We start from the raw sequence: 27,349 nt of genomic DNA on the forward strand, positions 1-27,349 counted from the left end.
ATAATGCTGGCCCCAAATCTTTGGTAGAATTTAAAAATTCTTGGAGAATTTTTAAAATGAAAATTAAGGATAATTTTTCATTATCATACGATTGCCTTTGCAAGAAGGTGGGCAATGACAAATTATTTGAGAGTGACTGAAAATTTCTTTCTCATGAACTATTTTAAGAAGGCCTCCTAGCAACCTATTTTACTATTTATTTGCTTACTAAATTTTTCTTTATTGATACTGTAAATGAAATGCTGTATAACCCCTTTCAAAATTATTTTTAAAAATTGAAATCCAAAATAATGAGCTTTTACTATACCACATTTATGACTCAGAATAAAAAGCTTCTTAACTGCTAGAATAAGCAGAAAATTTAATAAACATAATGAGGCTTTGGGTATTCCACTGGGTAATTCATTCTAAAAACACAAAACAAAAAACAAAAACGAAAAAACACTTCCAGCCAGTCGCAGTGGCTCACGCTTGTACTCCCAGCACTTTGAGAGGCCGAGGCAAGCGGATCACGAGGTCAGGAGATCGAGACCATCCTGGATAACATGGTGAAACCCCGTCTCTACTAAAAATACAAAAAAATTAGCCGCGTGTGGTGGCAGGCGCCTGCAGTCTCAGCTACTTGGGAGGCTGAGACAGGAGAATGGCGTGACCCAGGAGGTGCAGCTTGCAGTGAGCCAGGATCGCACCCGGCACTCCAGCCTGGGCTACAGAGTGAGACTCCATCTCAGGAAACAAACAAACAAATAAACAAACAAAAACACTTCCATACTGATTGTCTGGACTATCGCTCTTGCATTGAAATCCACCAGTGAGCTCTTATGGCTGGATTAGTAAATTGAAACATATCCATAACAGCATTTGAGTTCTGCAAGTGCCTTAGGAAGGCAAAGAACAGAGTCTTTTAAAATCATTTCATCTGAATGTGGAGAGTTTTTGAATTCCTTTGTCCATAAGCATGTTCAGGTTTAATTAGAATTTTTTCTTGTAGGAGAATTTTGTATTTCTCAGAAACAGCTACCACAAAACTTATTAACATTACTTACATGATTTCCTCCATCATCCATTTTCCTGCTCTTCCAAACTTTGTGGAGAAAAACAAAATTGATTGTACATTCTTGAGCTGTATTCCCATGGAGACGGTTACCAAAGCAAAGGCAATTCTTCATAGTGTCTGGTTTGATGACAGTAGCCTGCTGCCTCTCTTCTGTTTTTCCACTTGCCTATTTGCTGGTTCCCTGTAGGCTTCCTTTTAGGGAGACCTTTGATTCATTAGAAAATGTCTCTTCTCTGTTGTTCTTGGGTATGCCCAGTACTCAAGGTCATTTTTTAGTTCCTCCAGGAATCTTAAAAATTCAATAAAATATTCCACATAACAGGTTTTTCTCTTCATTGGTACATCTCCCCCCTTCTCCCGATGACTCCTATTTCCAAAGCAAAGACTTGAAAATTTTCTCCTACTTCTAGTAAGGGATTCTTTTCGTCCACAGTCAAATAAAGAATAAGACCTTCCTTCTTTGTAGAATTAAAATATCAGTTAAAGAGATGATTGGATGAAAAAGAAAAAAGGAAAGGAGAATAGTGCTACAGTAAAAGCTAATTAAAGATTTCACATCATGAATCTAACTAGAACATAATAGTGAACTTTGGTTCATTTTCTCATGAAAAATTGCATTAGATAAACATAAATATTAAGATTATAACTTTGCAAATATTCTAATAAATTAGGTCATGTACTAATATGTCACAAGGATCAAGTATTGAAAGTCACATTTAAATCAGTGAAGGGTGACAACATAATCTTTAAACTATTTAAATGATAAAATATGTTTCATAAGTCTTATTTTTTTTTCTATAGTCAACTTTTTCCTATGGGAGGGCAGTTCACACAACACTTTGCAGATAATTTACCTCTTTTGCAAAAAGAACAATTTCAATATATGGTTTTTAATTTGCATGACATGACTTTAAATAATGAGATTGCTTTTCACATATACATTATAGAATCAGTTCCTTGCATATGAATGAGATGTGTCTCCAAAAAGATTTTAACATACAAACTATAATTTTCTAAAAACCTTGTGCAATATACATTTAAGAAATCATAACAATTTATATTCAGTGGGTGAGAGAGGAGCAGACAAGTAATCAGGGAAGATGCAGAGCTGCACTGAAAGATAGAGTTTAAAGCCCATGCTCTGGGTTTAAATTCTGTCTGCCATATATGAGTTGAAGGAGTGTGAACATCTGCACTTCAATCTTAATCTTATATACGGACAGAGCCTCCATTTCATGGATTGTCTGCTTTGCTTTCTTTCTTTTTTTTTTTTTTAATTCTTTAGATATTTTATTATCATTTCAATATGCCTATATTTCACAGTTTTGAGCTGTAGATCCTCAATATACAAAAAAAGAAAGATCTGGCTGGGCATAGTGGCTCACACCTGTAATCTCAGCACTTTGGGAGGCCGAGGCAGGTGGATCACCAGGTCAGGAGATCAAGATCATCTTGGTTAACATGGTGAAACCCCGTCTCTACTAAAAATAGAAAAAAGTTCGCTGGACTTGGTGGCACACGCCTGTAGTCCCAACTACTCGGGAGGCTGAGTCAGGAGAATCGCTTGAACCCAGGAGGCACAGGTTGCAGTGAGCTGAAATCACGCCACTGCACTCCAGCCTGGGCAACAGAGTGAGACTCTGTTTCAAAAAGTAAAACTAAAAATAAGAAATAAAAAGAAAGATCCTCTATCATGATACATATCAGACCACTTTGAGGCTGTTAAACAGACATCCCTCCAAGAGGATGAGAAAGCCTCATTTGGGCAATGATGATAGACAGAGAAAAATGAATTAGATGGCTTCAAGTCACTTTCTAATGGCAAAATCAAGTCACTTTCTGTGCGAATCTTTCCCAGATCGTGGTTGGGTTTATTTGTTTCAAAGTAAGTAATGTTTGTTAAATTGAATTGAATTGAAACTTGAAGCTGTTCCCTCAAACTAAACACTTGTCCAGAGGTAAACTTCAAATTCTCATTATTATTTACTTATTTATCTATTTATTTATTTATTTAGCTCCAATTTCTTTCCACCCTTTATGAGTATCTATCTCCAAAGTCCCAGAATGCATATGGAGGCATATCTTTATATGTGGCAGGGGTACTTTAGGTGACAAATGTGCTCTATTTTCTTGTCATTTTCCAAATTTAAATAAAAGCATATGGGAAGGAGTATGGACATCTCTGGAGGGATGAACATCCTTGGACAACAGTTCTATGTTGCTCCTGAGGGAAAAAATTAATTGCTGTTAAGGTACAGATTTTCTAGATTATAAACTATACTCCACTTTTGTTAGAGGTTTATTTACTGTGAAGCTAAGGCAGCTTAAGCTTTAGGCCTCCCTAGTTAGAATGAGCCTCCTCCAAGACTATGCACCTAATCTCTCTTTTGCAATTTTAATTTTTTTTAAGCAAGGAAACACCCACAGTTGTATAAGCTTAAGGCCTTACCATACCTGAATCTGCCCCAAATATCATATAAATGATTATTTTTTTGAAAAAGTCTTCAGAAGGTGCTATTGCTAAAAATGACAAGGGTAATCAGTAATAATAATCTTATTATTAATTCTCATGTGTTTACTGAGGCCCTTTTAAGGCTATTTATAACTACTTTACAAACATTTTGCCCAAACCTTAGTAATAACTGTGCAGTATAAGAAACCAAGGGAGATTTACAGAGATATACAAAGAACTGACTCAATCTATGTTTTGCCTTATTTGGAAATATTTCCTAATTTCTTTACACGACATCATGTCTCAGTATGGTACAGTGGCTATTTTTTTAAAAATTCCTTTTACATGTCACTAGGTACTAACTGAAAGTCAATAGAGTAGTGAGTTGGCATATAGCTTTTAAATTGTTTACTTAGTTATAGGTCATGCTATGTCAAATCACATCTGACTTTAAAACACCAAATAATACATTAACAAGTAAGGTAATAGTCTGTCAAGTCTGCATGCTGGGAACATTAGCGGAAGATAAATTAACCAATCAACAAGGTTGTTAAATGTTAGTAGGTATGAGATCTGAAAGGGTGAATGTTAATTCGAATAATGTTAAATGGTATTCATGGGATGGGTGAACTAGGCCTCACACTTAAAAAATAACTCAAGTATGGAATGGTCCAAAAATGCTTCCTTGAGACTATTTATAGTGACACCACAGTTTTATATTTCTCGGTTGATGTGGCTTTCCATTCAAGACATTACACTTAATATGTATGTGAACATTTTGTGAATCTGGCCAAAAGGAAGGATTTTCTATAAATTTTCAAGTGATTAAAAAGCTCTGAGTGTTTACTAATCTAAGTCTTTCAGGCTCCAAGAGCTCAGTAGGCTATTAGCCTATGCAGAGTGGCTCCATATATCTGGGGTAAACTCACATTTTCTAAGCTGAGAATACTGATAAGTGAAACTAGAATGCAAATTAATTATGTTGTAATGAAAATGTAAGTGCAAATGACTCCTGCAAACTCATGTCCTATAGCCAGGGCTATTTTTTTCTCTAGAAAAACTACATACAAATCAAAACTGTGAACAAAAAGAGAGTAAGTATGGTATCAGTTGGTACTTAATAAACATTTTTGTTGAACAAATGAAAGACTAACATAGTCTGCCTTTCGGGTTTTTTGTTTGTTTGTTTCATTTGGTTTTACCATATGGCTTTTCCTGCCAAGCAGCCGTGACCATAGACTGTTACTGCAAAGTTGTTCCACACATGCCTTTCTGATTCTTCTCTTCTTGTGCTTAGGACTCACGGATGCCCTTTTTACTGCTGCAGTCTTTCTTTCTACATACACTATTCCTACCTCATCTGTAGTTTTGCTTTCCACAGTTTCAAATACCCATGGTCAACTAGGGTCCTACAATATTAACCAGAAAATTCCAGAACTAAACTCACGAGTTTTAAACTGTGCACCACCATCCTGCTGTTCTCACCAGGGCTGTGAATCATCCCTTTGTCCAATGTATCCATGCTTTCCGCCTGCTGGTTAGTCACTTAGTACCCCTATTGGTTATCAGATGGACCGTCACCTCAGCATTGCAATACTTGTGCTCAAATCACCCTTATTTTACTTAATTATGGTCCTGAAGTGCAAGGGTAGTGATGCTGCCAACTTGGAAATGCAGAAGAGAAGCCATAAAGTGCTTCTTTTAAGTGAAAAGTTTCTCTAGTTAACAAGGAAATAAAAAATAATTGTATGCTGAAGCTGCTAAGATCTGTTAAGAATAACCCTTTATCTGTAAAATTATGAACAAGGAAAAAGAAATGCAAGCTAGTTTTTGCTGTCACATTTCAAACTGCAATAGTTATAGCTATAGTGCGTGGTAAGTGAGTGCTGAGTTAAGATGGAAAAGACTTCTTTAAATTTCTGGGTGGAGGATGTGAACAGAAATGTGTTCCAACTTATGACAATCAGGTTCCTTAGTAATTATGGTTCCAGTCATCCAGCGGGGTTCTTGGAACTTATCACATGCAGGAAGGAGGGATGTGTTTTACCTTCTCCACCTCAGCATTTCCTCCTGCCCAAAACTGTTACATATTCTCTTTCTTAGTGAGTAGCTCTATTTATGTTCAATGCAAATCTGAGGTTATCGGTTGCTCCTCCTCTCTCGTTTCTTCCATCTAATTTATCCCAAAGTTGTCTGCTTGACTCATACATTTCTGAAGTCTGTTCATTCCTTTCATGGCTATTGTATCCAAATCAAGCTATCATCTTCTCTTACCTAAATTATCACACTGGCTTGCTAACTGAATCCTCACAGATAATTTATCCCTCTATTCAGTTCCCACACTGCTACTGGAGTATTTTAATTTTACCCAAAGATAAATGGAACCATCTCAAGTCCTGCCTTTTCCCTGCCCAAACATTTCTTCATTTGCTTTGGGATAAATCAGATATTTAGTACAGCCTGTAACATTTTGCATGGGCTGGCCCCTAATGGATGCTCCCACTTACCTTGCTTCTCCTGACTCCAGCCTCAGTGGACTTCTCCTTTTCTGTCATGGCGGTGTTCTGTTTTATCACAGGGCCTTTACATTCTGCAGGGAACACTCCCTCCACACCCTCACACTCACCTGTACTTAATTACCACACTCCTTTCACATCTAGCTTCCTGTGAGAACCTTCACCTTGACCACCTGGACCAGGTGCAATCTTTCTATTACAATTTCCCATAGCATCAACGGCTGTCTCCTCAGCATTCACTATCACAATTGGGCATTTATTCTGTCAAAGCAAAAATTACACTGTACAAAGTTAAACAGGCAAGGCAGGCTTTATTTAAGGTGACTGCTACAATAGGAGAAAGACATGAGAACTCAGTCAGGGTTCAATTCCACTAAGACAAAGAGTTGGAGAGTTTTTAAGAGTTGGGGTGGGAGATCTTAAGTCATCTGTGTTTACTAATTGACTTTATCTAAACAGAAAGTAAATTTTATCATATCTTCATGGCAGGAGGTAGTTTTATAACTTGGACTGAGGACCTTGCTACAGTTAAGCTCTTACTCTCCCACAGAGTCTGAGAGGTAGGGGCAATATCCTTCTCAATTGCATTTCAAAGGGATGGTTCCTAGGTCCTACGGAATTGCTTTCCTGGGTTGTGATACAGACAAGAGGCTTTTAAAATAGGGTGATGGGTACACTAAAAGCCCGGACTTCAGCACTATGCAACATAAGCATGTAAGAAACGTGCACTTGTAAACCCCTAAATATATTTTAAAAAGAAAAAAAATATATTTACAACTCAAATGGGGGAGAGAGAGAATTTACAATTACAGGATTTTGAAAGTAAATGCTCAAAGAAAAAGGAGGACAGAGGTCTAAAGGCAGAAAGAAACCTGTCTAAAGTTTAGACAAGCTGAAGGCAACATTAAGAATATCTTGGGCCGGGCGCGGTGGCTCAAGCCTGTAATCCCAGCACTTTGGGAGGCCGAGACGGGCGGATCACGAGGTCAGGAGATCGAGACCATCCTGGCTAACACAGTGAAACCACGTCTCTACTAAAAAATACAAAAAAAAAAAAATTAGCCGGGCAAGGTGGCGGGCGCCTGTAGTCTCAGCTGCTCAGGAGGTTGAGGCAGGAGAATGGCGTGAACCCGGGAGGCGGAGCTTGCAGTGAGTCCAGATCGCGCCACTGCACTCCAGCCTGGGCAACAGAGCGAGACTCCGTCTCAAAAAAAAAGAAAAAAAAAAAGAATATCTTGAAGTTAGTAATTCACCCAATAAATCAAAGGCTGATTTAATGTTTGGAATACGGATTTTCTGACTCCTTTAAATATATTATACCAAGAACTAAGGACTGTATTTTGAATTTCTCAAAAAACCTGTTGCTTTCCTGGTCATCTTTGGAGTAAATTGACAATAACAGTAAGAAGAGCCATGAGAAGAATGATGACTGATCACTGAGCATTTTGGTCCTCTCCTGCGAATTTGATATTAGATACTCAGAGAGAATTTTCTATAGAGAACTGCCTAAAACTGTTAAGCCCAGGTCTGTTGGATACCTAACACAGTTAAACCTCATTGGGAAATGATGAATATAAATATTCTTGACATATTCTGAATTACTCAAAGAGGAAAAAATGAGAGTATGATCATTACATATAATAGCAACATTAAATGCTTAGATGACCTAGCAAAAAATGTAGCCAGCATCCCATCCCTCTATGTTTTTAATTTTAGACAACTCATTCAAACACCATGAATGAAAACAGAACAGAAACATGTTCGATATGGAGGAGCTTCTAGGGTTGGCTAGAGTAGACTGTGCATTTCATGGTGTGTTTTTCCTAAAAAGAAGATATGCAGTCTACTTAAAAATATGCATGATGAAGAACTTGAAAGGAAACGTCCTGATGTCAGCAGCTTACTTTGAATCCGTCAAAAAAGTAAGGTGGATTAAAGGATGAATAGAAACATAAATAGATAGCTACTTATGTGATAAAGTGCCTATAGTAAAATGTTAATTGTAGAATCTAGGTGGTGGTTATTTAAGTGCCCACGGTGAAAGTTTTTCAAAATTCCTATATGTAGAAAATTTTTTATAATACAATATTTTTTTAAAAGGGCATTGTAGTTACTACTAGAAAGGGCAATGGCTAGAAGGAGAATAGGGAGGTTTGAGGGATGCTGGGAGTCTTCTGTTTCTCAATCTGGGTGATACTTATTGGGAGTGTTACTCTGTGAAAACTTACCAAACAGAATACTTGTGATGTTCGATTGTTTTTGTATGTATGATATATACTTTAATTAAAAGTTCAGAAATAAAACAAAAAAAAATACTAGTGTTATTCTGGAGACTTTGATAGCAAGTGAGAGAAACCCATTGTAAGTAGCTTAGGGGGGAACTACAAACTCAAATAATTGGAAAGCCCTAGGGCACAGCTGGGTTAGATGAACTTGGAACATAGGGCATTGCCCAGGATCTATCTGTGTAGCCACGCTTACTTATCTCTGCTTGCTTACTCAGCCCAGGGCCTTACATGTTGCCACTAGGCTATCATGCCAGGACATGGGCCGAACAAATTGGCACACCAGTAGGTTCCCCATAGGAAATAATCTAATTAATATGAAAAAAAGCCAAGAAGAACAAGGAAACACATGCCCATAGACAAACACACACAGATATGTCTACAATAGTCATTATTCATTGTGATGTTGAGATAAACATCTTCAAAGGATGCTGAGCTGGGGCAGAAGAAACTTGAGAGGAAGGAAATATATTTTCTAGGACCCCAAACTCAGACTATAATATCACCACCAAGGGGATATAAAATCTAAAACAAAACAAAGCTTAGGTCATGACTGTAAAATATGTTATATATAAATGTATATGCATACATGTTATATATAATATATACTATATACAGGATACAAAAATGTGTGTTTTTGCATATACTTTTACATATACATGTATGCATATATGTAAATATCCATATATGTATTTATATGTATACACATATACAAAATGTACTGTTTTTATAATTTCTATGCTACCGGAAACTCTGTGCTTTTAACTATGCAGATAAAACTGGGACTTATAGTTTGAGAGAGAAAGATTTTGGCTCTCTTTCAGCTACATATTTTCAGAGTTGTGGGGGAAGGGAGGATATATACCGTCGAAAGTAGGTTCCAACTTAGAAAGGTGGTGCAAGCTGTAGAAGGATTTATAAACCCCAGATGAATAATGGGCCAGACTGCAAGATACTCCAATTACCTAGAGAAGAAAAACTGGAAATAAAATTAATGTCTGCAGAAATAAATGATGTGACTTCTTCAAAAGGACAGCAGTACATCCTGGAATTTACCAATTAGACAAGGTTCAGCCAGCTGTGGTGGAGGGGGTAAAACGCTGTTTCCAAATCAATCCTATGATGATGGTAATGATTTATTTTTTCATCATATAAAGCCAGTAATATTATCATTCCCAGAAAAAGTCTTATATAAGCCAAAGAAACCCCAAATACTAATGAATCAGTTTCTTTAAATTATTAAATTGCTCCCCTGATCTGTAATTGATATACAAAAGGCATAGAGAAGAGTGTAACAATTACCTGGGTACCCACCCAGGTAAAGAAATCATTAAAACTACTATCAATGCTCCCCAGTATAACACATTAAACATTTATTTCAAGATACCCTAATTAGGTAAAATTAAAAATTTATTTTTACCATTTTATACATTCATATAAATGGTATAATTATGTTAATCCTTTGGCCATGTATATTGTTATTCAACTTCTAGCTCTGATTAATTTATTTCTGCTGCTATATGGTGCCCCGTTGTCAGAGTGTTCCATAATTTAGTGGTCTTTTATTATATTTATTAATATTTAAGGTGACAGAAAATTTTGTTTGATATTAATAGAACCAACCAAGTTTTAGTTTGGTTTTTATATACGCAGTATATATTCTTCAAAACTTTCAACATCTCCTTCCCATTGTGTTCTAGGTATATATCTGTAAAAACATGTGTTTTTAAACAAATACACTCTGATACATACTGCCATTTAATAGATGATTTTAATTAACCTAATTGTGTCATGTGCACTATGTATTTGGCATAATTTTATAACATATATCTGATTTTTATTTCCCCTGGTTATTTTTATTTGTCCTTTTCTGATTTTCAGTATATTACTTTAGATTAACAGAGGTTTTAATCCTTTTTTTATTTCTGATTTGGAAGTAGTACATAGTGTTTCTAGTCTAATAATTGATTCTGATTAACACCTACCCCATTGTATATTATTTAAATATTTAATTTTCACATTTCTCACCAAATTAGATATATTATTTTATACTGTTCAATGTTTGTTTATATTATTTATGTATATTAAATATAAATATGTATATACATATATTTATATTAAATATATACATATATGTTTATATTAAATATAAATACATATTTATTCATGTATATTTCAGGTTGTTTGTCATTTCATTCCAATTCAGTTATCTTTCTTCACTGTATTTCCTTCTTCTTCAGGAATTCTCTGTAGAAGGTCCTTTATTCAGATTAGCAATAACCTCTCTGAATTTTAGTTATCTGAAAATGTCTTTATTTCTACCTCTTCCGTGAATAAGAGTTTGCTTTGGTAGAACATCATACATTTTCAGTTATTCTTCTCGATTCTTTTATAATACTTTTGTTTTGTTGAAATTCTGTACTCAGTCGAATTGACATTCTTATTTGTGAAGTTCTTTCTCCTTTTCTTTCTGGCTTCTTTCCCCTTACCCTTTCTTTCTCCCTCCCTCTGTCTTCCCCTTCTTTCCTTCCTCCATGCCCCACTTTCTTTCTTTTTGTTGTTGTTGTTATATATAGTACACTAGATCTGTCCGTAGTATTTGAATTCATTAATTGGTATTAATTTAACACTCTTGAGACAGACCAGTCCAAAAAGAAAATTTCTAAATGTGCAAGTGCAATAAATATAAAACTTTCTCATCTAAAAATGTATAAAATATCAGTCATTTCTGGAAACGTCTTAAGGAAATCAGGCAATCACATGCCCATAGGCAGCTGTCTGATGTTGATGGTGCTAATATTAGAAACATATCACCTCAGATCTAGCACAATTATTTTTATGTTTTGTGCCAACACATGTTTACATAAACTAAACAGCCTGGGCTCCTTGGTGGTTGGATGGAAGCCCTTCTTGATACAAGCAGAAAGCCCAGAAGTGCCAGAATTGGTAAGCCTGGAGATGCCATATCTTTATGCTTTGATGAACAGACAATGACAACAGCCTCTGGCAGCATGAACTGATAGGAACGGTGAGCGTGAGGACCAATGCTGGATAATAATTCAGTTTCAGATGAAGGGTTAGCTGTGTTTGGATCCTTCTCAGAGTAAGGAGATCATGCTGATCCTGAACATTAAATAATTCTTTTGCATTCTCCACATCCCAAGAGTCTGGTCCTGAAGATTCCTTTGGCACAATTACATGGGTAATAGTAAGCTAATTATGTGGCAGCTTTCCAGAGAATTCCACAAAGTTCTATACTCTTACTCTATTAGATTCTACCAACAGCAGAAATATGTGACATAGATCTCCCGATAAACTACACATTCCAGTCCTTCAACCATTAAATTCTGAACAGCACTTGGAGTAGGAGCAAACTTTAAGACTCTGTTTATAGGAGAAGACTGGTTAGTGTGATTGTTTGCATCATTTTTATTAGGTTGGTCATACAATAATTCATTAAAGAATTGTTCTGGTGTGTGGAAAGTCAGGACAAAGCATCCCCATTAATCTGATTTGACAGCACTGGGCTAGTTTGTTTTAAGATCTTTGTTTTGTCTTCATTGTTCTACAGAATCAGTACAATATGGTGTAAATGTGTTTGTTAGAATGAAGTATGCAATTGTTTGCTTTTTTTAAAAAAAGAATTATTTACTTTAGTTTCAAAATGTCTTGGCATGTAAATTTGCTCATTAATTTATGCTGACAATGCTCCTGACATTTTTCTTTATATATCTTTATAATTTGGGATTATACTAAAGCTTGGTGGAGCTTTACATGTCAGAATCCTTATAAGGCATTCATTGAAGGTTAAGTTTCTCCAAATAATATTTAATTTTGTTTATTCCAGATAGCACGGAAGAGTTACTAACTGGTCCAGTTTTTATTTTCATTTATCAGCTTGTCATTTCCATAATAATATAAGTAGTATAAATTTAGATCTCAATCCTGTATAAAGGCAAGCCTGTGGTTATGGTTTTAGTAAATATTTTTTTCCACTCGAGAACTCAGTTTGAAACATAAAAAAATACTTGTTATATTATCCTTGTTTATGAATGACATTTTAATATTCTAATCTAGTTTCTCATTATATGAGGATAGCAATGTTAAGCAGGTTTTTCAGGTCCAACTCTCCAGTTCATGCTGTCCTTTACTGCTCTCTCTGGGTTAGAAACTAATAGTTAACAATGAATTGTCAATATAGAAGCTCCGTTATAACTTATGGTTGCAAATTCATTCAGTATAGTTCACAAAGCATTTTGCTTTTCAGTATTTTTTGGTCAATCCCTGGAAAATTCCTCCTGTCAATATAAGATTAATCATGAATTTAATGTTTGCTCTACTTTATCCAGATTCCTACTTTTGTTTGTTTATTTATTTATTTATTTATTTATTTATTTATTTATTTTAGAATGGGTTTATCTGGATATCTAAGATGCTACTTTCAGAAACTCAACTCATTTACTTTCTCCAAGATTCAAGCTTATGACCTGTTCATTAAAATTCTATTTGCTAAAATGATTCAGCCTTATTTCTTGGGTTATGAAACATGATAGTACCCTTCAAGTGAAGTTTTATATTTACAAAATGTTTAAAGTCCTGTTGATTCATGAAACTAATTGTAAAACTAAAATCAAAATACAATGTCAAAAGGTCTACCTTTATGGGTCATTGGATTACTAGGAGAGGGAAAAAATATTTGAAGATATACTGGATGAATCTATCCAAATTTGATATTGTTTCACAGGTCCTTGTGGTTCATATTGTTCAATATATTTTTTTATCTTCTAAAAGTGGATAATTTATATTAATCTGTCTTCAATTTCTTTGAATCTTTCCTCTGTCATCGCCATTATACTATTGTGCTTATCTAATAACCTTTTTCAAAATTTCAGGTATTTTATTATTTCCATTTGGTTCTTATTATTGTATCTATTTCTTTTTTGAGAAATACTAACTTTTCATTAATTTACGGTAATTTAACATTACCTCATGGAGCATGATTATAATAGCTACTCTAAAGTCTTTGATGATTCTAACATGGGGGTCCTTTTGGAGTTTTTGTTGATTAACTTTTCCCTTGAGAATAGCTCATATTTTCCTGGCCCTCTGTATGTTGAATAATTTTAGACTGTACCAGAGCCATTTTGTATATTATCTTATGGTACTCTGAGTCATGTGAAAATCTTCTGGAGAAAGTACATTTTGTTTTGCTTTGTTTTATTGGCTAATTGACCTAATTAGGTCAGACTGCAGATCCTGTCTCAACTTCTCTGAGTCCTGGTAAGCTGAATTTTCAGAGCCTTTGCTCTGCTGCTTTAGGTCTCTCATGCATGTATCTCTCAGGGATTAGTGTACAACTAGGATCTCAGTTTATATTAGAGTTCAGCTCTCACAGCCTTTGAGATTAGGCTTTGCGTCTAGTCCTTGCATGTGTTCTTCAGAGAAGAGTCTGGGACTTGTATCATTTCATGTCCAGACTCAGGGAAACCTCTCCTCTAGCTCTCTTCTCTGTAGAATCTCTCACGTACTCAGTAACTTCCTGGGAACCCTTTTGCCTATCTTCTGAATAGAAAGATAGAGTTTCTTGTAGAGTATTAGCTCCTGGCTTTATCGCTTGCTCATTTCTGCATAACTGGGTCTACCCTGGGGCACCACAGCGACAGAAAAAAGAAAGACAAATAATGGGTTCCCTACCCTATCACTCTTTGGAGTTTATGGTTCCCTTTTCTTAGTTCTTCTTGTCAAAAATACAGGTTTTTCCTTTAGGATTTTAGATCTGCTATCACTGCCACATTGCAGCTGTATGATTGGGGTTGCCCTTGACACAAGACCAAAAGAGAGCAACAACAACAGCATCAACAACAACCATAGTGATCCTACCCTCTACTCCTGGTGGTGGCTTCCTGGGGCTCCTTATCCGAGTTCTCTGGACAGTTTATCTCAGATTTTCTCTGCTCACACCTGCTGTGCAGTTCCATACAGGTAGTATCTTCAGAACAAGTTGAGAGACAAACAAACAAACAAACAAAAGACGACAGATTAAAAAAAAAAAGAAACTCAACCTGGTTATAGATTATTCTTCAAGTTTTGGTCGCTCTCACTAATGTGCCTTCCATTTTTAACTTTTTAGAGTCCTTAACAAGTGACTTTTGCATTTTGTTTTTTTTTGTTTGTTTTTTTGTTTTTGTTTTTGTTTTTGTTTTTTTTTTGAGACGGAGTCTCACGCTGTTGCCCAGGCTGGAGTGCAGTGGCGCGATCTCGGCTCACTGCAAGCTCCGCCTCCTGGGTTCACGCCATTCTCCTGCCTCAGCCTCCTGAGTAGCTGGGACTACAGGCGCCCGCCACCGCGCCCGGCTAATATTTTGTATTTTTAGTAGAGACGGGGTTTCACTGTGGTCTCGATCTCCTGACCTTGTGATCCGCCCACCTCGGCCTCCCAAAGTGCTGGGATTACAGGCTTGAGCCACCGCTCCCGGCCGACTTTTGCATTTTGTTGTAGTTTCAAACAGTAGAAAAGATAGACTATAATGGGTTGATTTAATTTTTTCAGGCACCAGAAATTTCTTACTTGGCAGTGCAAATTCTTGTCCCAAAAAATATAAGCAGATTACCAAAATGTGTTGATCTTTCAAACCTCAACAGTGCATTTAAGGTCAACCTTCAGTGATCACTATTGATGCAGGCTCAGTGTGCATCTTGTTTAAGACCAATATATTTGTATTTGACACATACTTATACTGGTTTGGATTTACAACCTAATTGGATGCCAGAATTTCTGTAATTCTAATGTTTTCCAAGTGATCATCAGGATTTTTTTTTTTTTTACTTAAGATAAATATTTCCTGTTGTTGAAAAAGCTCAGTCTACAGTAACTCCTGAACACAATGGAACTGATTATAAGATGCAGAACTCCTTTTCAACACTGATGATAAGGATTCTTTCCTAAGTAATTTCTCTAAAATATGGGGAAATATTTTGAGAAGTAGAAACCAGTATTTTCAAATTTTCATTTCTCTCCTTTAGTTTTATTAAAATTGTACTGAACACATTAATTCCAAGCCAGTATCATGCCTACAGTTCAATATGCTTCCTGGTAGCTTGATGAAGAGGCTATAAAGCTTTCACATGTTCCTTTTATTTTCAGCAACTTAATAAAAAGTTAGTGGTATCTGCTTTATGTTAGTTTCTTTGATGTTTTTAAATATTCACCAAGGAGAGTGTTTCTTTACCTCTTTCTGAGAGATTTGCAAATGAACGTAGAATAGAAAGAAAATAATTAAGATGGCTAGAATACTAAAATCCATGGATACAATTCACAGGGTGGAAATCCCTATTAATCACTTGGGCAGCTTTTCTCCAGAGGCCTCCCCACGAATCTATTGAGTTGGAAGTGACAAAAATAATCAGTTAGTCTGCTGTTTTCTTCATTGTCCCAAGTGATACGGTACCTAGTGAATTAAGCAATCAAATCAATCACCTACCTGCTTGACACAAAAGCCATTATTATTCTACTCTGAATATTTCAGATATAAAATAGGATAAATTGTGATTTTCAGTGTATTCTCTTTTTCTTAACATCAAAAAATGAAAAATTAGGGAAAAAAGGATGATTCATCCTGGTTTGGGTACATATTTTCACATCTCCTTTGCAATCTTACATAATTATTCAGGTTGAAGAGAAATTAGTCATTTCATTTAAAAGAAATCTTAATTTTCATCAATCTAAGTCCAACAAAAAAAATTGTAACTATCATCTTTCAAAGAAATCACTTCATTTTTTGCTTTTGCTTTTTTATTTATTTTTTATTTTTTGGTTTTTGAGGCAGGTTATACTTTTTTTTTTTTTTTTTTTTTTTTTTTTTTTTTTTTTTTGACAGCGTCTTGCTGTTTCCCAGGCTGGAGCTCAGTGGCTGTTCACTGCAGCCTCTACCTCCCAGGCTCAAGCCATCCTCCCACCTCAGCCTCCCAAGTAGCTGGGACTACAAGTGTGTGCCACTAGAACTGTTTTTTTGTAAAATAGGGTCTCCCTATGTTGTCCAGGCTGGTCTCAAACTCCTGGGCTCAAGTGAGTCTCCCATCTCAGCCCTGCGAAGTGCGGAGATTACATGTATGAGCCACCACACCTCGTTTCTAAGCAATCATTTTTGAGTGTTAGCTGGGTTCAAGAAATACATTTCTGAAGTAATCAGAGTTATAAAACACATCACCAACACTTAGGATCTTCTGATCTTTTTGGGAAATAATGCTTGTTAGTTTAAAAGTTTAAGTAGCATATAACAAAATTGAAAATTTTTGTGAGTGGCTATGCTATTCCACATTCTCACCACACATGTATGAGAGTTCCGATTGTTCCGTACCCTTGCAAAAATTGTCCTTGTCAGTATTATAGCCATTTCTAATTTTAATTTTAAATTTTACCACCATAATATGTACATAGTAGAATATCACTGTGGCTCTGATTTGAATTTTCCAAGTGGTTAATGATGTTGTACGTATTTTCATGTAAAATAAGTACATGAAAACATGTACTTATTTTTAATCCACATATCCTCCTTTTAAAAATATCTTTTAAATCTTTTGCCTATTTTTAAATTGAATTGTTTGTTTTCTTGCTATTGAGTTCTGAGAGTTTAAAAATACATCTTTCTATATTATGGCCACAAGCCTTGTAAGATACATAGTTTGCATATGCTTTCTCAGAGTCTACAACCTGTTGATTTGCCCCTTTAGAAATGTGTTTGGACATACAAACTTTTTAATTTTAGGCCAGAAATGGTGGTTCACGCTTGTAATCCCAGCACTTTGGGAGGTCAAAGTGGGCAGATCACCTGAGTTTAGGAGTTCGAGACCAGCCTGGCCAACATGGTGAAACCCTGCCTCTACTAAAAAATATAAAAATTAGCCCGTCGTGTTGGCGCGCACCTCTAATCCCAGCTACTTGAGAGGCTGAGGCTGGAGAATCTCTTGAACCTGGGAGGTGGAAGTCGCAGTGAGCCAATGTAATGCCATCCAGGCTGGCAGGCTGGGCTACAAGAGTGAAAAACTCCATTAAAAAAAAAGTTTTAATTTTAGTAAAGTTCAATTTATTGTTATAAAGCAATTTTTATTTTATGGACTATGTCTAAGAACTCCACAACTAACCTCAGGTCATGAAAATTGTCTTCTATATTTTCTTCCAAAATTATTATAGATTTATATTTAGACTTATGCTCCATTTTGAGTTAATATCAAGTAAATTGCAATATTTAGGGCAGGTTCTTTTTTTCATTATGTCAATGTCCAATTGTTCAACCTCATTTCTTGAAATAATTATCTCCTCTCCTTTGGATTGCCATTGCCCCTTTGTCAGAAATTGGCAATATTTTTCTTGTTGTATTTTTGGATTTTCTATTCTGTTCTATTGATCTGTGTCTCTGTCTTTTCTCTAACACCACATTACCTCGATTATTGTAACTTTTATAGTAAATCTTAATATCAGATGATATGCTTCCTTTGAATTCATTTTTCTTCAATATTATAAATATGTTATATCCTGTATAAAATAATCTATCCAGTTAATACTATCTCAACTTAAATATCATCAGAGAGATTGTTTGTTTGTTTATGTAGTTCTTAGGGTGTGATAATGATGATTATGTAGTTTAAAATTACACAGAAGTTCTTGTGGAAAACACACATGGGAGAAGAACTTGCAAAACTCTGGAACAGAAATGCAATGAGAGTAGAATATTACTATAAGCTATTAAAATGTATTATTAAACTATGTTTATGAAAATAGTGTGATACTGGACCACATATTGGCTGACCAATTAATGAAATATAGTCCAGAGCTTGCCCTGGTATAAACATCAAATTTTTGGGATTTTAGTAATTATAGGACCTGAAATCAATGGGATAAAAGGGAATTCTTAAGTACAGTCATGAAATACATAAGGACATTTTGGTCAGTGATGGACGACACATATAATGATGGTCTCATAATGTTATAGTATTGTATTTTTACTAAATTTTCTACATTTAGATACACAAATACTTAACACTGTGTTAGTATTGCCTATAGTATTCAGTACAGTAACATGTTACAGATTTGCACGAAATAAAATTATCTATTTACACAGTTCTCAGGATGTATTCCTGTTATTAAGTGACACTTGACACATAAATAAAATTCTTAAAATATACTATGGCAAAAAATAGAAACAACGACTAAAGGGCAGAGTTAGAAAAGCAAATACACAGTCTATCATTGATAGGCATTTAAATGTGGCACATATATAACATGGAATACTATGCAGCAATAAAAAAGAATGAGATCATGTCCTTTGCAGGGACATGGATGAAGCTGGAAGCCATTATTCTCAGAAAACTAACACAGGAACAGAAAACTAGACGCTGCATGTTTTCACTCATAATTGGGAGTTGAACAATGAGAGCACATGGACACCAGGAGGGGAACATCACACATGCAGGCCTGTCGGGGGTGGGAGATAAGGGGAGAGAGAGCATTAGGATGAACACCTGATGCATGTGGGGCTTAAAACCTAGAAGATGGGTTGATAGGTGCAGCAAACCACCATGGCATGTGTATACCTATGTAACAAACCTGCACATTCTGCACACGTATCCCAGAATGTAAAGAAAATTCTTATTAATAAAAATAAGAAAATTTTTAAAAAGAAAAGCAGTTACACATATCAATTGACAAATTACTAATTGCCTTAGCATTTTGCATATTCCCTATTGCTGCTATAATAAAATACCACAAACGTAATGGTTTAAAACACCACAAATGAATTATCTTACACTTCTGGCAGTGGTAAGAACTTACCTTTATACACTACATGAATTTTACAGGAGAAAATCAAGGTCAGCTTGGCTGCATTCCTTCTGGAGATTGTAGGGGGTAAATCTGTTCCTCGCCTTTTCTAGCTTCTTAGAGACTGCCTACATTCCTTGGGTTGCAGTACCCTTCCAGTAATTGCCTCACTCTGCTCCATTATCACATCATCTTCTCTCCCTCTGTTTCTGTCATCACATCTCCTGCTGTGACTGTTGTCTTCCTGCATCTTTCTAATGAAGACTTTGAATTACACTGAGTCCTCCAGATTATCCAGGATAATCTCCCCAGGATACTTAATTTAATAATACCTGCAAAGTCCCTTTTGCTATGGAAGGAAACATATTAACAGATTCTGAGGATTAGGATGGTAGCATCTTTGGAGGTGTGATTATTTAGCATCCCACATAGACAAAGGACTTTTGTATTAATAAGAAAATAACACACAACTGCATATAAATGTATGCAAAAAAAGATGAGAAGCAATCTAGAAAAAGATGCATACAGGATACTGACACCCACTCACATGTGAAAAATTGCATATACTACTTTTTTATCAGATGACAATGCTTTGATATAAAAAGAAAAGGAGGCACACACAAACACCGTAGGGAGAAAGTGTAAGCTCAGCATTTTTGGGAGAGATTTTGGCAAAGAAATATACATGTGCTTTAATTAAGCCATTCAATTATATTTTAAAAAGTAGAATTTTTTTTTTCAGTAGAATAATTTTTTTTTCAGTAGAATAAATTAGGGGGAAATACTCAATTGCTTATCAATAGAGCACTGGGTTAAGCAAGCTCTATTCAATAATCAATTATTAAGACGCTAAACTGGTAGCGTGCTTGGCCCTCCATATCCATGGTTTCAACATCCTCAGATTCAACCAACTGCAAATTGAAAATAGTTTTTAAAAAACACTAATATAAATGCCAGGCACAGTGGCTTATGCCTATAATCCCAGCACTTTGGGAAGCTGATGCAGGTAGATCCCTTGAGCCCAGGAGTTTGAGACCAGCCTGGGCAACATGGCAAAAGCTTGTCTCCACAAATAATTAAAAAATAAAAAAATAGCTAGGCATGGTATTGTGTGCCTGCAGTCCCAGTTACCTGGAAGGGTGAGGTGGGAGGATCACCTGAGCTGGGGAGGTCAAGGCTGCAATGAGCTATGGTAATACCAGTGCACTCTAGCCTAGGCAAGAGAGTAAGACCTTGTTGCAATAAATAAATAAATAAATAAATAAATAAATAAATACTAATATAAAATAACAATACAACAACAAGAAGAAGAAATAATACAAATAAAAACAATACAGTATAACAACTATTTATATGATATTTATATTGCATTAGTATTATACATAATCTAGAAAGGATTTAAAGTATACAGGAGGATATACATAGGTTATATGCAAATATTTACTATAGCATTTTATATCAAGGACTTCTACATCCATGAACTGTGCATGTGAGCCTGTCCTGGAACCAATTCCCCTGTGAATACCAAAAGATAACTGTTAGTACAATTTTTGTCAACCTATTTATGCCAACAAATATTAGAAGCTCGTATTATTTAATTCACACATGATTGGAATGAGAAAGGTAAGTACAGAAGTCACAAATCTCAGTTAGTGATTTATTAAAAAAAATTGAACAAATGCAAAACCTCTGATGTCACTGGTAAGAAAAATTAAGCACTGATCTGCTTCTTACAAGTAACTTACTAAATGTGGGAACAATAACAACACTTAACCATCAAGTTGCTAATAGGGCCAAATGTGTTAATGTGTATTGAAGTGGTTATAGCATTGCTCTAAAAGATACAAAAAAAAGTTTAGTGAATATTTGTATGGGACACACAATAAATTTTAGGTTGAATCTATATCAATTTTGTATAAAGGTAAATTTATATCAGTGTCTGTATACTAACAAGGACCAAGATCTTTCTAAAGTATTAAAAGTTTGGTTTTAAGTATTCTATTCTTTACTTAGGAGTATGAGACAGTCAGTCTTTAAAAGTTTAATGTTATTTCCTATGAAATTTTATTATTCATAAAGGGGGTTAGTTTATGTGTGCTTGGTTGGTAGAGAAATGATTTAACTGCTGGTTGTATGAGTTGAATGTGTCCCCTAAAGTTCATGTGTTAGAAACTCAACTCTGCATGAAGCAATGCTGAGAGGTGAGACCTTTAAAAGCTGATTAGGTCATGAGGGCACTAGAGGATTAATGCCATTGTTGCAGATGTGGGTTCGTTATCATGAGAGTGGGTTCCTGATAAAAGTATAATTTTGCCCCCTTTCCCTTCTCTCTCTGTCTCTCTCTTCCACTTTCTCTATGTTTCTAGCATATGTTTTCTTGCCCTTCAACTTCCTGCCATAGAATGATATAGCAAGAAGGCCCTCACCAGATGCAGGTCCGAGGGCCTTGGACTTTCCAGCCTCCAGAACTGTAAGGAAGAAATCCCTGTTCCTTGTAAATTACCCAGTCTCAGGTATTCTCTTAATAACAGCATAAAACAAATTAAAACAATATATGTTTAGAATAAGAAACATGTTTTTAAAAATATTTTTGAAAAAAGCTAATTACTTGAAATCACAAAATTATGTGGTCACAGGAGGCTGATATTTACCTACCAACATTGTGATAATAAACTCTCTATTATTCCTCTGTCTTTATTCTGGAACCTCAATATTATATCAGTAGTGTCAGGCCTCTGAACCCAAGCTAAGTTATCATATCACCTGTGACCCGAACGTATACATCTGAAGCAAGTGAAGCATGTATACGTTCTGAAGCAAGTGAAGAATCACAAAAGAAGTGAAAATGGCCGGTTACTGCCTTAACTGATGACATTCCACCATTGTGATTTGTTTCTGCCCCCCCTTAACTGAGCGATTAACCTTGTGAAATTCCTTCTCCTGGTTCAGAAGCTCCCCCACTGAGCACCTTGTGACCCCTGCCCCTGCCTGCAAGAGCACAACCCCCTTTGACTATAATTTTCCACTACCCACCCAAATCCTATAAAATGGCCCCACCCCATCTCCCTTCACTGACTCTCTTTTCGGACTCAGCCCGCCTGCACCCAGGTGATTAAAAAGGTTTATTGCTCACACAAAGCCTGTTTGGTGGTCTCTTCACATGGAGGCGCATGACAAGTAGTATGATGTGCTTGTGAGTCGGCATGTGAGAGTTGTTTACTGCGTGGTGACTACAAATGCGCTTTCCAACATATCTCTGTATGACTGTAGTAAGGCAGGGAAATATGACCAGTTCCGCCCAGTGTGTGCTGTAAAGGGAAGTAAAGTGTGCTATTTCCTGGCTGAAGCCTGGAAAAGAAGCTACATGTTTTAAATGATACAACTACAAAAAGTGGAATCTTCGTCAGTCGAGGGAGCTGAATGACTTTATTTATGGAACAGAGTTCCTGACTCACTTGCATTATACATATTACCTAAGTGAGAAATAAATCTATTTTATTAATCCATTCAAATTTGAGGTTTAATTTCTTATTGCAACCTGACATAGTCTTAACAGGGCTAATAAAGTTTGAAAAAATAGTATATTTTGTTTTAATATTTCTTAATATTTAGTCACAAACCCATTGATTCTAATATGCAAGTTTCTCATGTGACTATGTAAATATACGTACATGTACACACACATATGCACGCCCTTACAAATGCATAGTGAATTTTTAACAGTGTAGTTAGCCTTCGGGAAAGGGTTAGGATAGGATAAAAAAAAGTTTTTGATGAAGGCATTTTCCTTTTTGCAATGTTTTAAACATTTCTATGTAATTTGCATTTTTATAAAAAGTAGTATGTATGATTGTATAATACAAATAAATAAGGATATATATTTTCTGAAATTCCCATATCTCCAGTTGAAATTTGTTTCTTCCTTTTAAACAATTTTCTTTTTTATAAAATAATTTTTAAACAAATTTTAATTTTAAATAAATTTAAAAAAAAATTAACAAGTTTTCTTAGGTTAGGCGCGGTGACTCACGCCTGTAATCCCAGCACTTTGGGAGGCTGAGGCGGGTGGATCACGAGGTCAGAAGATCGAGACCATCCTGGCTAACATGGTGAAATCCCGTCTATACTAAAAATACAGGAAAAATTAGCCGGGCGTGATGGCGGGCACCTGTAGTCCCAGCTACTCGGCAGGCTGAGACAGGAGAATCGCTTGAACCCGGGAGGCGGAGCTTGCGGTGAGCCAAGATCACGCCACTGCACTCTAGCCAGGGGGACAGAGCAACACTCCATCTCAAAAAACAACAAAAAAAGTTTTCTTATTAAAAAATATGTTTGTATACCTACTTTGCAGAAGATGATGTCTTTCTTTTTGAACCAAAAATAAAACACAATGCTTTTTTATCTAACCCCCCTTTTAACTATCTCTTCTTCCTTTTGAATGTTTAATTTCCGTGTCATACCGTATCACTCTTGTTCTCAATTTCTTCTTTTTTCACCTTAGTGTATTCAGATCCATTGTATTCTCTTGCTACTCTCTCCTCACCATTGACAACAGCAAATGTAGTGAGTACTTCCATTCACCAGTTGTTAAATTGTCATCGCTTAATTCCAAAAAGAATATATATTGGCCATGGACAATGTGTAAATCTATGAATTTGCCTTCAAAATCTATGTTTTCATCAATGACCTCAGTTTCATCCTTCTGTCCACATTCATTGTCACTTCTTAGGTGCATAATTCTACTTGGTGTGTCTTACCTTAAATTTTCCTTATTCTAAATTAAATTCATCTCATTTTCCACAAATGCACTCTTCTTCTGACACTTTTGCTCAAGTTACCACTAACGTCCTAATCTCTTTGACTCAAATACTCAGAGTTAAGTTTGAGTTTTCCTTTTTCCTCAACCTTCAATAGGTACAGGACATTTGTTATGCTTTGACCATCCTTTCGTATTTGGGGATTTCTGCTCTTTGAGAGCCACCTCAAGGTGAAAGCCTATAACTTTCACCATAGCCTTTCAAAGGCTTGTGACCTCAACTCTGACAATCAGACACAGCCATCAGAGACTTAAGTTTAGAGAGAATAAAGTGAATAAAAATATAACATTTAGAATGGATTAATGGTGGCAGAGTAATTGAGCTTTCAGAAACAGTAGTGGTGGGGGTGCTGGCTGAAGCTTCTGTTCCCATGATTGTTTCAGTGACCTGCGGTGTTTCCCCTCTAAGGTGACAACAGCATCTGCACCTTTTAAAAACTGCTGCTTAATTGAGGCAAATTCAGAGTGAATGTCCTTACAGTGCTCTACAAGCTCCCATGTGATATGGCCCCTGTTTATGCTTCCAATGTTATTCAAGGGCACTCTTGTCTTGCTCACTGTGCTCCAAACACAGTGGCCTCCTAGCTGTCCCTTGAACCTACTTTTCCTCCAGGGCCTTGCTAATTTCCCATTTCCTGCTAGCATTCTCCCCAGGTATCCTTACAGCAGGCTCATTCCCTTCCTTCAGTTTCCTTCTCAAGTCACTTGATCAGAAAGGCCATTCCTGTCTTTGTGAAATAGAAACCTTTTCACTCCCAGCCTAAGGACTTTCATTCCCCTTATCCTCCATTTGTTTTATATTCTTTGACACAAATATATCATAAGTCTGTTGTTTGTCTTACTCTATAAAAATGTTTAATCCAAGTAGGCCTGTTTTATTCATAGCCATAGTTTAATCCTATCTGTCTGTCCTGCAGAAATCATCAATAACTATTCATCCAATAAATAGGTGAAAGGATGAATGAGTATTTTCCTAGATGTTTGATTTCCAACTCTGATTTGCCTATCTAATAAAGTTCCTTTTACTTTTCTATCAAAAATGAAACTTGATTTTTTCAAAGATTTTTAGCTAATGCACAATCTTTTAATAGAACTAACATATTAACGCCAGAATGTTCCACACCATATCATGTCTCTTCCTTTCTGTTCCCTTTTTGAAGTCTAAATTAGGCCCTATTACTTATAGCCTGAATTATAGCAACACACTAAAACTGACCTTCTTCCTGCAATATTATCCTATCCTGATTTATCCCCTGATTATTCTTCCTAAAATACTCTAAGTATTTCTAATACCAAGACAACTTGCCAATACAATGGGAGGGTGATAGAAAATTAAAGTAGATTTTGATTACTGAATGCATTAAAATACTATTTAATTAGTTTATATTTCAAATGGCTACCTTTGAATCAACAATCAAAAGTTATTTGAACAAATATCACAAATGGTTTTTGTTAAAAAAATAGAATGATGATAGAACTATTTTATAACAACATATTCACTGTCCATTTCTAGACATGTGCTTAAAATTTCATTCCTTACTCTTTGTTATGGATTGAAATGTGTCCCCCCAAAAGATATTTTGAAGTCTTAATCCCTATACCTTAGAATCTGACCTTATTTGTTAATAATGTCTGCTATTAACTGAATGTTTGTCTCCTCCAAAACTCATGTGAAAATTGAATTATTTCCATTGTGATGATATTGGGAGGTGGGACTTGTAAGAGCTGTTAAGGTCATGAGGATTCTGCCTTCATGAATGCACTAATGCCATTATTGAGGGAGTGGGTTGAGCCTGTCTTACTCTCTTTCTCTTTGTCCTTTTGCCATGTCATGCCTCTGTCATTGTGATAACTGAGCAAGAAGACATTGGCCAGATGTAAGCATTTTAATAATAGAATTCTCAGCCTCCAGAACTGTGAGGAAATAAATTTTCACTTTTAGTGAATTACCCAGTCTCAAATACTTTGTTATGGCAGCACAAAATGGACTAAGACAGGGTTCTTGCAAATATAATTAGTTAAGTTAAAATTAGGCCATGATGGAGTAGGGTGGATCTCGAATTCAATTTGCCTTGTGTTCTTAGAAGAAAATAACCACATGACAAGAGAGACACACAGGGAGAAGGCCACGTGATGATGAAGGCAAGTATTGGAGTTATGCAGTTGCAAGGCAAGGAAATCCAAAGATTCCAAAGATGCTGGGTGCAGAAAACAACACTCCAAAATATCAGGCTTTTGAATGCTGAGTGCTTTTAATTATAGAAAATTAAAAGGCTTCAGAAACCAGCTTCAGAACCAAAGTCTCTCTCTGGCTTCCTAACATCCTCTACCCCTCAAACATTCCCCACGCATTCCTGCCACCAACCAATTGTCAATTCTTTTTTTTTTTTTTTTTTTTCCCCCCAAAGCGCTGGAAGAGACTTTACTGGAATTTCCTTATCTGACAAAAACGACTTCTTTCCAAAAGAAATACAATTGTTTTAAGACCCCCTCCCTCCTTAGCTATTTATCAAATAATCAGCAAAGATTAACCACCAGAGACGAGAACAGACTGGGCATTTTCCTCACACTTAGAGAGAATTTTTGTCTATTCTTTTGTGGATAGCTTCAAGAGACTGTCTGGGAGACTTTATCTCCATAATAAGACAACATTTGCTTATAGTGAAGTTCCACCCCTCACCTTACCAACACTTACCCCAGAGCTCAGATAAACAGTCCTAGGTCATTGCTTTTGTGCTTATTACTTTCACCTAAAATGACTTAATCCTACAACTCCCATCTCACCTTCCCCTGTAAAGTAGGGTATATAAGCATCTGGATCTCATCAGGTTATTGGGTAATCATTCTTCTGCAATTCCTTAGTGTTTATGCCATTAAATAAATTTTGTATGTCTTTTTCTCCAATTAAGCTGCCTTTTGTCAGTTCATTTTCAGCAAACCTTCAGAGGTTAAAGGAGAAACTTTCTTTGACTATACACTGGCAAGCCAACAAAGGATAGGTGGAGGCAAGGAAGGAAGGATCTCCCTACAGATTTCAGCTGGAGGATGGCCCTGAAGTCTTATTTCAGACTTCCAGTTACCAGAATTGTAAGCCTAGAAATTTCTGTTGTTTTCAGCCAACCAGTTTTTGGTATTTTTGTTACTATAACCCTAGGAATCCAATACAATCTTCAGGTGGGAGAAAAGGGTTTATTTGACATTTTTCAGATGACTTGTGGGAAAAAATGTCTAGTCTTTTATTTGTAGCGCAGTAATATATGGTAAAATATAGTAAGTAACAACCTGCTATTTAATTTTTTTCTGGAAATCGCCTCTATTGTTGAATGTAGTTTTGATGTTGAAGCTTGTAAACAAATCCCACAGAGTGATTCTATACTGGCACACACAAGTATACATTACAGATGCTG

Source organism: Macaca nemestrina, chromosome 4 (assembly GCF_043159975.1).
Source record: "Macaca nemestrina isolate mMacNem1 chromosome 4, mMacNem.hap1, whole genome shotgun sequence".
In the NCBI taxonomy this organism is placed as follows: domain Eukaryota; kingdom Metazoa; phylum Chordata; class Mammalia; order Primates; family Cercopithecidae; genus Macaca; species Macaca nemestrina.